Source organism: Salvelinus sp. IW2-2015, linkage group LG20, assembly GCF_002910315.2.
Source record: "Salvelinus sp. IW2-2015 linkage group LG20, ASM291031v2, whole genome shotgun sequence".
Lineage (NCBI taxonomy): Eukaryota > Metazoa > Chordata > Actinopteri > Salmoniformes > Salmonidae > Salvelinus > Salvelinus sp. IW2-2015.
The window spans coordinates 12,948,774-12,962,289 of NC_036860.1; the positions used below are offsets into that span (position 1 = coordinate 12,948,774).

Below are 13,516 nucleotides of genomic sequence, written 5' to 3' on the forward strand. Positions count from 1 at the left end.
CAATAAAATCCTGTCCTGACTTACTGGAACTCCTATCACAGCCTGGTGAGTGAAGACCTTCTTGGAGGAATTCCTGTGCAGTAAGTAAGTGCTGTAGCTAGGAAGGCATGTAGGCAGGTAGGTAGACAGATAAGTAAGTAGGTACAGAACCAGTGAAAAGTTGACACACCTACTTTAAGGGTTTTTCTTTATTTTTACATTGTAGAATAATAGTGAAGACATCAAAACTATGAAATAACACATTTGGAATCATGTAGTAACCAATTATATTTTACATTCTTCAAAGTAGCCACCCTTTGCCTTGATGACATCTTTGCACACTCTTGGCATTCTCTCAACCAGCTTCATGAGGTAGTCACCTGGAATGCATTTCAATTAACAGGTGTGCCTTGTTAAAAGTAAATTTGTGGAATTTCTTTCCTTCTTAATGCGTTTGAGCCAATCAGTTGTGTTGTGACAAGGATGTGGTGGTATATAGAAGATAGCTCTATTTGGTAAAAGACCAAGTCCATATTATGGCAAGAAAAAGCTCAAATGAGCAAAGAGAAACGACAGTCCATCATTACTTGAAGACATAACGGTCAGTCAATAGACATTTTCAAGAACTTTTAAAGTTTCTTCAAGTGCAGTCACAAAAACCATCAATCGCTACTTTAAGGGTTTTTCTTTATTTATACATTGTAGAATAATAGTGAAGACATCAAAACTATGAAATAACACATTTGGAATCATGTAGTAACCAATTATATTTTCATTCTTCAAAGTAGCCACCCTTTGCCTTGATGACATCTTTGAACACTCTTGGCATTCTCTCAACCAGCTTCACCTGGAATGCTTTTCCAACAGTCTTGAAGGAGTTCCCACATATGCTGAACACTTGTTGGCTGCTTTTCCTTCACTCTGCGGTCCAACTCATCCCAAACCATCTCAATTGGGTTGAGGTCGGGTGATTGTGGAGGCCAGGTCATCTGATGCAGCACTCCATCACTCATCCTTCTTGGTCAAATAGCCCTTACACAGCCTGGAGGTGTGTTGGGTCATTGTCCTGTTGAAAAACAAATGATAGTCCCACTAAGCACAAACCAGATGGCATGCATAATGCTGTGGTARCCATGCTTTCTAAATAAAATCCCTGACAGTGTCACCAGCAAAGCACCCCCACACCATTACACCTCCTCCTCCATGCTTCACGGTGGGAACCACACACGCGGAGATCATCCGTTCACCTACTCTGTGTCTCACAAAGACACAGAGGTTGGAACCAAAGGTCTCAAATTTGGACTCATCAGACCAAAGGACAGATTTCCACTGGTCTAATGTCCATTGCTTGTGTTTCTTTGCCAAGTAAGTCTCTTATTGTTATTGGTGTCCTTTAGTAGTGGTTTCTTTGCAGAAATTCRACCATGAAGGCCTGATTCACGCAGTCTCCTCTGAATAGTTGATGTTGAGATGTGTCTGTTACTTGAACTTTGTGAAGCATTTATTTGGGCTGCAATCTGAGGTGCAGTTAACTCTAATGATCTTATCCTCTGCAGCAGAGGTGACTCTGGGTCTTCCTTTCCTGTAGCAGTCCTCATGAGAGCCAGTTTCATCATAGCGCTTGATGGTTTTTGTGACTGCACTTGAAGAAACTTTAAAAGTTCTTGAAAATGTCTATTGACTGACCGTTATGTCTTCAAGTAATGATGGACTGTCRTTTCTCTTTGCTCATTTGAGCTTTTTCTTGCCATAATATAGACTTGGCCTTTTACCAAATAGGGCTATCTTCTATATACCACCACATCCTTGTCACAACACAACTGATTGGCTCAAACGCATTAAGAAGGAAAGAAATTCCACAAATTAACTTTTAACAAGGCACACCTGTTAATTGAAATGCATTCCAGGTGACTACCTCATGAAGCTGGTTGAGAGAATACCAAGAGTGTGCAAAGATGTCATCAAGGCAAAGGGTGCTTTGAAGAATCTCAAATATATTTTTATTTGTTTAACACTTTTTTGGTTACCAAATGATTCCATAGATTTTGATGTCTTCACTATTATTCTACAATGTAGAAAATAGTCAAAATACAGCAAAACTCTGGAATGAGTAGGTGTGTCCAAACTTTTGACTGGTACTGTAGGTAAGCAGGTAGGTTGGAAGGTAGAAAGGTACACCAACAGATTGCTGTAAATTTACTGCAAAAAAATACATTTAACTATATAATTCTATATTAAAGTACAGTACTGTAAAGAACAATGTAGTATTGGGACTCAATGGCATGCTGCTACATGGCTGTAAAGTTACAGAAATTGCAATTAATAATACATTTTACAGTAAATCATTACCTGTTTTGCTGTATATTTACCGCAGCATACTGTGAATTATGGAGCATTGTGGGAAAATGTTGTGGGCGGGGAAAGAATCTCTGGCTATTTAAATTATTTTGAGGCTGTATTTGTTGCACCCGTTAGTGAGAATGCTGTACCCACAGAATACAGTACTATTTTACCGTATTTTGGAAATCTAAAAACCTTGTCCTGTAAATCTACAGTAATTTACTGACTACTGTGCTACCAGTARTTTACTGTAATTCAACAAATGTTTTATTTGAGTCATTTAGCACAGTGGTTTGCAAGCTGGGGTACAGGGCTCCCCCCAAAACAAACAAAGTATTATTACACATTTTTAAGGAACTCAGTCCGACTTTCAACTTTCTCTTGAAAGATGTAATTGTAGAATGTACAATTTCGAAATTGTGCAGTGCATAATCAGTTTTCCTCATCATGTCAATCATTACCGTAGAAAGCTATTTATAACAGAAATGTCCAGATCAACTAGCCCACGCCAGCTAACGTTTTTTAGCTAGGTGTTTTAGTCCATAGATTTTGTTGTAATGTTTGAGTCACTTAGATATCATATGAATACWCATTAGACATGGCAAAATGTATAGAATTTCGCAACAAAATTAGCTTTAAAACGGCAAAATGTTCTGTCCCACATGACAAAATGGATAGAATTGCAAGAAATTAGATTTAAACCTGCAAAATGTTCTCTCCACCAACAGGAGGGGTGTGAACAGTTTTTGTCCTGAACAGTGCTTGTGCCCACAGAAATAGACATGGCATGCGCATGCAGGGGGGACGCTAGATGTTCCCGAATGCTGGAAAGGTGGCCTGAGTAAAAAATGTTGGACCCCTTATTTAGCAGACGCTCTTATCCAGAGTGACGTACAGTAGCAATTAGGGTTAAGTGCCTTGCTCAAGGGCAAGGCACTGGCTACTGCACTGCCAGTAATGTAGTGTAATTAAGTACCATCCCACAGAATACAGTACCATGCCATATTTTTAGAGCACCAAAAACTCTTTGAACACTAGTGGGTGCATGGTATTGTTGTTTCTGGCTCATTAACATATGTTGAGGAATGTCTTGTAAGAGGCAATATTTTTAGCACCTGTTAGTGAGAGTGTAGAACCAATTTAACAGAAATTTGGTAGTAGTTCCGTAACAATTGAATGTGTGTAGGGGACAGATCAGGTAATCAGCAAGTCTAAAATCTTTAATGGTTTAGCCATGTCCTTTTGATCTGTTTCGCCCGTTAGTCAATGCCAGTTTAGAAGCCTTTGTTAGGGCCTCTTCAAGTGATATAAAACACACCTTTTTAATTGGTATGCTGTAATATATAATTACTTATTCAACAGCAATTGCTGTAATTTTATTACAATACATCAACAAAAGTACTGTATTCCTATTTTCTATATATTTACTGCAGCATTCTATCAATGTTGTGGAACGGCAAAGAATTGTTGGGTCATTAACATATTTCGATGCGTACCTTGTAAGTGGCTATATATTTTTGCACCGGTTAGTGAGAATGCCTACCAATTGAACAGATATGTGGAAGTAGTGCCCTACCAATTTAATGTGTATAGGGAACAGATTAGAGTGGTAACAACTCTTAAACCTTTACTGGTTGAGCGTTTTGCCAAGTCCTTTTGGTCTGTTTTAAATATACAAAATATCTTGACGACCCCAATGTATCCTTAACTACAACAACATTCTCAGTAAAGGTTCCAAAAACGTTTTACTTCCTATGACTGTGATTTATWAMWWWWWWWTATTTTTATTTTTTAAATCAACCTTATTTTAAAAGCCACACAGCAGTAGAAATCCACTTTTTCGAGCTAAAAGATGATGGCCAGAGCTTACCCGTGATGTTGCACAACGATTTAAGTCAATAAGTCATCGTTTTAGTCAAAGTATGATATATTTGGGCTTGACGTGACACATCCGAACCTCCAATTTCGTGGAAAGCCGTGTGAATGCAGTCTTTTCCTATGATATGACATACCAATTCTTTTCAGCCTACGTTTCGTTTCATGGCTGGCTTTTATTTGAATGTTACCACCCACCAGCATGGCATTGTTTATTAATCAGAAACAGCTGTATATTTATTCCYCTTCGTGACTGAGATGAGCCAAACAGCCTTGAGTCCATTTAGCCGCCTGAGCCATGGAGCAAATAAAAATAGGGGTTACAAACTAATGTTTTTGGATCTTCACTTGTTTTTTTTCTCCAGAAAATGATTATAAACAATTGGATAATTTGTAAATGTTCACTTGTTTTTTAACTAGTCTTAAAAATATGTATATATTACCATTTTATAAATGGTATAATTGTGTGATGTGATCACATTATGCAAACCCGCTCCCCTTGTCGCCCCAAGATGAATGGTTTTGACCACTAAAGGTTTGCTTCGCTACAGGCTTGTGTAACATTAGCTAGAAACCACAAGTGTCTATCCAGATAATGCAAATGCACCCGCAAAAGAAAATTTAAGTAACTTATAGTTACAGTACATGTCATTTGCGGCGTGCATGATCATGAGCAAAGTCATTGTAGCCTATCATTTCACTTCCCATGTGAGAACCATGACTTGGCTTTGCTGTAGTGCAGCAAAGGTTGGACCGTGACCACTATAATGTAGAGAAACGCATGTCAGCTATCTTTCAGTAGTTATCGATTTTACTCGAGCTTCATCTTATTCTAACTATTTCTATGGCAGATTCGCAGCTGCAGTTTATGGAAGATGCCAAAACTTTGGAGATAACAATAGATGGTGAAGTCAAAGATATAAAACAGAAAGGAAAACGCTGCATACTGCTGCTCATTCTCCCAGGTGATTTTATTGTAACAACGTTTCGACCCTTGGGTCTTCATCAGGCATCCATATCCCAGGTGGGGATGGCGGTGCTTATATACAGGGGCAGAACAGTGACATCACTTCCTGAAACAGGAGGTAAAAATATATAACATAGGTCCACAATATTAACATTCAATGTATCAAAATATAAGATCATACACAAGTAATGTGATCAATATTTACAATAATATATATATATATATATATATATATAATATTCAATTAGGATTAAAAAAACTATTTTGACATTATGAAACTATAAAAACGGTTTCAAGTCTAACTCCTCGTTAAGGTCAAGAGGAGAGTGTGTTGAGCCTATGGATCCAGAAAGTAAAGTAAATGTGTTTGGATTAAACATAAAACCTGTATGACCTTACATTGTCTCCTGAAAATCTTGGCTCATCAGCAACATCAGACCTGCAAGTCACAATAAACTGGTTTATGACATGATTAGTAATTCCTACTGGAATCCAGCGGTGGATATTTAACAATTGGAATATTTTATCAGCCGCAACCTGCATTCAGAATAACTGCTTTGGTGAANTCAAGTAATGATGGACTGTCGTTTCTCTTTGCTCATTTGAGCTTTTTCTTGCCATAATATAGACTTGGCCTTTTACCAAATAGGGCTATCTTCTATAAACCACCACATCCTTGTCACAACACAACTGATTGGCTCAAACGCATTAAGAAGGAAAGAAATTCCACAAATTAACTTTTAACAAGGCACACCTGTTAATTGAAATGCATTCCAGGTGACTACCTCATGAAGCTGGTTGAGAGAATACCAAGAGTGTGCAAAGATGTCATCAAGGCAAAGGGTGCTTTGAAGAATCTCAAATATATTTTTATTTGTTTAACACTTTTTTGGTTACCAAATGATTCCATAGATTTTGATGTCTTCACTATTATTCTACAATGTAGAAAATAGTCAAAATACAGCAAAACTCTGGAATGAGTAGGTGTGTCCAAACTTTTGACTGGTACTGTAGGTAAGCAGGTAGGTTGGAAGGTAGAAAGGTACACCAACAGATTGCTGTAAATTTACTGCAAAAAAATACATTTAACTATATAATTCTATATTAAAGTACAGTACTGTAAAGAACAATGTAGTATTGGGACTCAATGGCATGCTGCTACATGGCTGTAAAGTTACAGAAATTGCAATTAATAATACATTTTACAGTAAATCATTACCTGTTTTGCTGTATATTTACCGCAGCATACTGTGAATTATGGAGCATTGTGGGAAAATGTTGTGGGCGGGGAAAGAATCTCTGGCTATTTAAATTATTTTGAGGCTGTATTTGTTGCACCCGTTAGTGAGAATGCTGTACCCACAGAATACAGTACTATTTTACCGTATTTTGGAAATCTAAAAACCTTGTCCTGTAAATCTACAGTAATTTACTGACTACTGTGCTACCAGTARTTTACTGTAATTCAACAAATGTTTTATTTGAGTCATTTAGCACAGTGGTTTGCAAGCTGGGGTACAGGGCTCCCCCCAAAACAAACAAAGTATTATTACACATTTTTAAGGAACTCAGTCCGACTTTCAACTTTCTCTTGAAAGATGTAATTGTAGAATGTACAATTTCGAAATTGTGCAGTGCATAATCAGTTTTCCTCATCATGTCAATCATTACCGTAGAAAGCTATTTATAACAGAAATGTCCAGATCAACTAGCCCACGCCAGCTAACGTTTTTTAGCTAGGTGTTTTAGTCCATAGATTTTGTTGTAATGTTTGAGTCACTTAGATATCATATGAATACWCATTAGACATGGCAAAATGTATAGAATTTCGCAACAAAATTAGCTTTAAAACGGCAAAATGTTCTGTCCCACATGACAAAATGGATAGAATTGCAAGAAATTAGATTTAAACCTGCAAAATGTTCTCTCCACCAACAGGAGGGGTGTGAACAGTTTTTGTCCTGAACAGTGCTTGTGCCCACAGAAATAGACATGGCATGCGCATGCAGGGGGGACGCTAGATGTTCCCGAATGCTGGAAAGGTGGCCTGAGTAAAAAATGTTGGACCCCTTATTTAGCAGACGCTCTTATCCAGAGTGACGTACAGTAGCAATTAGGGTTAAGTGCCTTGCTCAAGGGCAAGGCACTGGCTACTGCACTGCCAGTAATGTAGTGTAATTAAGTACCATCCCACAGAATACAGTACCATGCCATATTTTTAGAGCACCAAAAACTCTTTGAACACTAGTGGGTGCATGGTATTGTTGTTTCTGGCTCATTAACATATGTTGAGGAATGTCTTGTAAGAGGCAATATTTTTAGCACCTGTTAGTGAGAGTGTAGAACCAATTTAACAGAAATTTGGTAGTAGTTCCGTAACAATTGAATGTGTGTAGGGGACAGATCAGGTAATCAGCAAGTCTAAAATCTTTAATGGTTTAGCCATGTCCTTTTGATCTGTTTCGCCCGTTAGTCAATGCCAGTTTAGAAGCCTTTGTTAGGGCCTCTTCAAGTGATATAAAACACACCTTTTTAATTGGTATGCTGTAATATATAATTACTTATTCAACAGCAATTGCTGTAATTTTATTACAATACATCAACAAAAGTACTGTATTCCTATTTTCTATATATTTACTGCAGCATTCTATCAATGTTGTGGAACGGCAAAGAATTGTTGGGTCATTAACATATTTCGATGCGTACCTTGTAAGTGGCTATATATTTTTGCACCGGTTAGTGAGAATGCCTACCAATTGAACAGATATGTGGAAGTAGTGCCCTACCAATTTAATGTGTATAGGGAACAGATTAGAGTGGTAACAACTCTTAAACCTTTACTGGTTGAGCGTTTTGCCAAGTCCTTTTGGTCTGTTTTAAATATACAAAATATCTTGACGACCCCAATGTATCCTTAACTACAACAACATTCTCAGTAAAGGTTCCAAAAACGTTTTACTTCCTATGACTGTGATTTATWAMWWWWWWWTATTTTTATTTTTTAAATCAACCTTATTTTAAAAGCCACACAGCAGTAGAAATCCACTTTTTCGAGCTAAAAGATGATGGCCAGAGCTTACCCGTGATGTTGCACAACGATTTAAGTCAATAAGTCATCGTTTTAGTCAAAGTATGATATATTTGGGCTTGACGTGACACATCCGAACCTCCAATTTCGTGGAAAGCCGTGTGAATGCAGTCTTTTCCTATGATATGACATACCAATTCTTTTCAGCCTACGTTTCGTTTCATGGCTGGCTTTTATTTGAATGTTACCACCCACCAGCATGGCATTGTTTATTAATCAGAAACAGCTGTATATTTATTCCYCTTCGTGACTGAGATGAGCCAAACAGCCTTGAGTCCATTTAGCCGCCTGAGCCATGGAGCAAATAAAAATAGGGGTTACAAACTAATGTTTTTGGATCTTCACTTGTTTTTTTTCTCCAGAAAATGATTATAAACAATTGGATAATTTGTAAATGTTCACTTGTTTTTTAACTAGTCTTAAAAATATGTATATATTACCATTTTATAAATGGTATAATTGTGTGATGTGATCACATTATGCAAACCCGCTCCCCTTGTCGCCCCAAGATGAATGGTTTTGACCACTAAAGGTTTGCTTCGCTACAGGCTTGTGTAACATTAGCTAGAAACCACAAGTGTCTATCCAGATAATGCAAATGCACCCGCAAAAGAAAATTTAAGTAACTTATAGTTACAGTACATGTCATTTGCGGCGTGCATGATCATGAGCAAAGTCATTGTAGCCTATCATTTCACTTCCCATGTGAGAACCATGACTTGGCTTTGCTGTAGTGCAGCAAAGGTTGGACCGTGACCACTATAATGTAGAGAAACGCATGTCAGCTATCTTTCAGTAGTTATCGATTTTACTCGAGCTTCATCTTATTCTAACTATTTCTATGGCAGATTCGCAGCTGCAGTTTATGGAAGATGCCAAAACTTTGGAGATAACAATAGATGGTGAAGTCAAAGATATAAAACAGAAAGGAAAACGCTGCATACTGCTGCTCATTCTCCCAGGTGATTTTATTGTAACAACGTTTCGACCCTTGGGTCTTCATCAGGCATCCATATCCCAGGTGGGGATGGCGGTGCTTATATACAGGGGCAGAACAGTGACATCACTTCCTGAAACAGGAGGTAAAAATATATAACATAGGTCCACAATATTAACATTCAATGTATCAAAATATAAGATCATACACAAGTAATGTGATCAATATTTACAATAATATATATATATATATATATATATATAATATTCAATTAGGATTAAAAAAACTATTTTGACATTATGAAACTATAAAAACGGTTTCAAGTCTAACTCCTCGTTAAGGTCAAGAGGAGAGTGTGTTGAGCCTATGGATCCAGAAAGTAAAGTAAATGTGTTTGGATTAAACATAAAACCTGTATGACCTTACATTGTCTCCTGAAAATCTTGGCTCATCAGCAACATCAGACCTGCAAGTCACAATAAACTGGTTTATGACATGATTAGTAATTCCTACTGGAATCCAGCGGTGGATATTTAACAATTGGAATATTTTATCAGCCGCAACCTGCATTCAGAATAACTGCTTTGGTGAAGGACTCAGCAAACAAGACTAGCTAAAGCATCTAAACTGTAACAACCATCTCAGTAACGGGTGCAATAAATCCATCCCCTTATAGATTGGATTAGTTTAGAAAAATATATTTATCTTTGCATAGTATAAGATCAATTAATCAATCAATGTGCATGCAGAAACATAGATATTAAAACAAACTATTCAAAAAAATCTACCAGCAACAAAGAATTTTGGGATGAGGCCCCTCCCACGTCTTTTTCATTCTGATAAAGTTAACGGAAATGAACACAGTCGAGTAACACCACCACACAGTTGTGATTCAAGTAACATTTMATTTATTCACCGCATGTGGTGTCAATTTCAATCCCACTGATGTTAATCCCAATAGAATCAACACTCAGATTTAACATTCACAACACTTTTTACCTTAACACTGAGATTTGAACACTTGTAAAGTGCCTAAGCAGAATGCAATATAAAGCTTGTGTGGTCCAGAGCCGAGAACTCTACCATCTATGGCAAAAGCCTGGGCTCTTGACGGGGACAATATAATTCTCACCACTGGTGTTTGTCACCTTCCAAACTGATTCTACATTGAATTTAGTATTCTCGATTCTCAAACAGTGGATCTGTAGTTGGTGTACTTCAACTCTAAAATTCTCTAGACTGTGTAAGACAAAACCCACCAAGAAAAGATAACAGGCAAATGCATATGTGGTCTCAATGTCTAAATAGTGACAGCAGGGATAGTTTGAACTGCAGAGGGATGGTTCTCCTCATAGGTGAGTGAATCAGCCCGTGCTTGATGAATAGCACTTGGTTGATCTCTGGGAGCAGGACACAGGAGAGCCGAATGAAAATGTGAGACAAACGTGAGACAAGAATGAATAAAATAAGTAATCACAGCAAAATAATATAGTTTGTGAGCTAGAAAATGAACAGCCTAACAGTCTGAGGCAGGGTGCTCATCCTGCTCCAACTATTGACAAGGATAATGTGGCATTTCTTAATTGTCAGTATGAATGAAATTAGAGGGTCCTGCCGTGATGACTGTATTAGCTTTGCACTACTTGTCCTATAGATTTTTGTAGTCTTAAAAATACACCATTCTCGGTAAAGGTAATGTAATCTTACCTGCTTGCTATGCTCATACTTGCTTGCTCATACTTGCTATGAATGTGATAYGTTCTTGTTTATCTACTTTAGTTTAATGCACTGACTGTAAGTCGCTCTGAMTAAGAGTGTCTGCTAAATGACCAAAATGTAAACATTTAAATATAAATCAAAATACAAACAGTTTGAGAGCGCAGCTCCTTAGAATAATACCCAGCACTTGCTTTGCAAGTGTTCATTTTTACATTTATATTTTGGTCATTTAGCAGRCGCTCTTGTCCAGAGCAACTTACAGTCAGTGCATTAAAGGACCCCACCCCCCAGAGGAAGTTGCCGCCASTAKTTCAACGTAATTTCCTGTCCTAGAGATGAAATGCACATTTAAGTTCCACCTCTGGACAATGATGAAGGCTACTTATACATATTCACAATAAAAAAAATATAAAAAAACAGCTAGCAAGTTACAACAATTAGATCGGTTGCTAGCTAGCTGGAGAAGATACCTTTATCACTAGCTAGCATGTCATTCCTGGCCAAGGAGCATTTCAGCTATCCGTTTATTCCTTGTAATAATTTAAGCGGGCTACTTTCACATTTATTTGTGTATTACAAAATACWTGTATTCTAATTAAACTGTTGAATTGTACCTCAAGCCAGTGAATTACAAATGACAAAATAGGTATTGACACTATTGMAATACCTATATCAAATACACGTAACAGAAATACTGCCCGTCGTTGACACTAAGCTGCCTGCACTGTAAATCAGCAACAGTTTACTAACCACTAYACTTCCAGTAATGCACTGTAACATCTAGAAATACACCATGTTGCTGTAGTCAGCTGTTAACTTAATATGYTGCACATTTGTGTTTCAGTAAAGATCTGTGCTGCCAGTATTTTACTGTAAAGTTACAGTAACCTACTGGCTACTGTGCTGCCAGTAATGTACTGTAAAAATTACAGGACTTTTTTTTTTACAGTGTAGACAGATGGGTAGGCAGGTAGATAGGTTGGTAGGCAGACAGGTAGGTTAGTAGGTCAGCAGGCAGGAAGGCAGATCAGTAGGCAGGTAGGTAGGTGGGAAGGCAGGCAAGTAGGAAGGCAGGCAGGTAGGTTAATAGTGAGGAACAATACTAAGAAGATTACAACCCCAAAGTGCAAGAATACATTTGTGTCCTTACCTTGTAAGCGGTCTATGGAGAAAAAAAATGGAATACAATCCTACACGCTTTGGGTTTGTTTTTGTAGCCACTGCCACCATCCGATAGTAGCGTTTCACAACCGAAAACCAATAAAAGTAAATTAACCCAATATTACCATGCTTTAAACTTCTTGCCCAAATCTTCTCAAAGTAACTTCAAACAGTGCAAACCCGCATTTGGGGCCCTGGGACACTGACCTCCAGGGGTGCAATTTCAAGAGAAGCCTGGATTTAATTGTACTCAATAGGCAACATTCCAGATCACTTACCAGGTGGGTGCAGATAACAACATGCCAATCACTGGGCTGGAGCACAACATGGTAATCTTAATGATGTGCCGACTGACGTCAGAGATAAGACAGCAGTCCAAGGGTGATCGCTTATCTAACTTTCCCCTCTGTCGGGATATGAATTATGACATTCATGGACACGTGGCATGAGTCCCAAATTGCAMCCTATTCCCAATATAGTGCACTACTTTTGACCAGGGTGCACTTTATAGGGAATTGGGTGTCATTTGRGATGCAATCTATTTGTCCCCTGGGATTGCGGGCCTATCATATCCAAGTTATGTTTCTAGTGAAGCCTTATATGTTCTGGAAAAGATAYGTTATCTAGGTTATGCTTCTGTTCAGGAAATGGTTGATGGTGGTTCAAAATTGTTTGGTAGTAGTTGAACTAAGCTATTCTTTAGTACTAGTTGAACAAAACWATTTTACACTAGTTGAACAAAACCAATTCAACTACAAAACTAAGACACTATTAAACCTTTAATATTCAAATATTTCCTCACGAACAAATCATGTTACAGTATTAAAATATATCACAACATGGGATAATTAGATTCTTCCTCTATAGAAATAGGACAGTTAAAATACCAACCTATGAACGGTTCTATCAAGAACCYTTAAAGCTTTGGAGGGTTCTTCCTATAACTCTCTATGAATGGTGAACCGGATGAACCGGATTTATTAACCTTTAAAATGTCATTATTATTGACAATACATTACATACTGAAAGAATGGCGCCCGAGGGGATGGCTGCCGTTTAACGGGCTGCTAAGCAATTGTGATATTTTGTGTGTTTTTTTTTCTCGCAATGTTTGTAACTTATTTTGTACATAACCGTCTCTTATGACCGAAAAGAGCTTCTGAATATCAGAACAGCGGTTACTCACCTCGAACTGGATGAATATTTATTATTTAATGAGTCTGACGCGAAGGATACAATGTTGCTGCCAGACAAGACCCAAATCCCCATCATTCGCACGAAGAAAAGAAGGAAATACAGGGGTGCAGATCAGGGTGCCTTGTGAGAATTCGTGGGCTAGTGGGTAACCCGCCTCTACCATCCGTTCTATTGGCCAACGTACAATCACTGGAGAATAAACTGGATGAGCTCCGTTCGAGACTATCCTACCAACCAGACATTAAAAACTGTA

General features: G+C 37.8%; 1 long non-coding RNA gene across 1 annotated transcript in view; it reads left to right on the top strand.

Moving 5' to 3' along the window:
- LOC111980508 (uncharacterized) overlaps positions 1–13,516 on the top strand; it is a 26,251-nt gene continuing 12,735 nt past the window's right edge. The window contains exon 1 of the long non-coding RNA XR_002879480.2: positions 1–80. This is a non-coding gene — a long non-coding RNA (uncharacterized lncRNA). The remainder of the gene's footprint in view (positions 81–13,516) is intronic.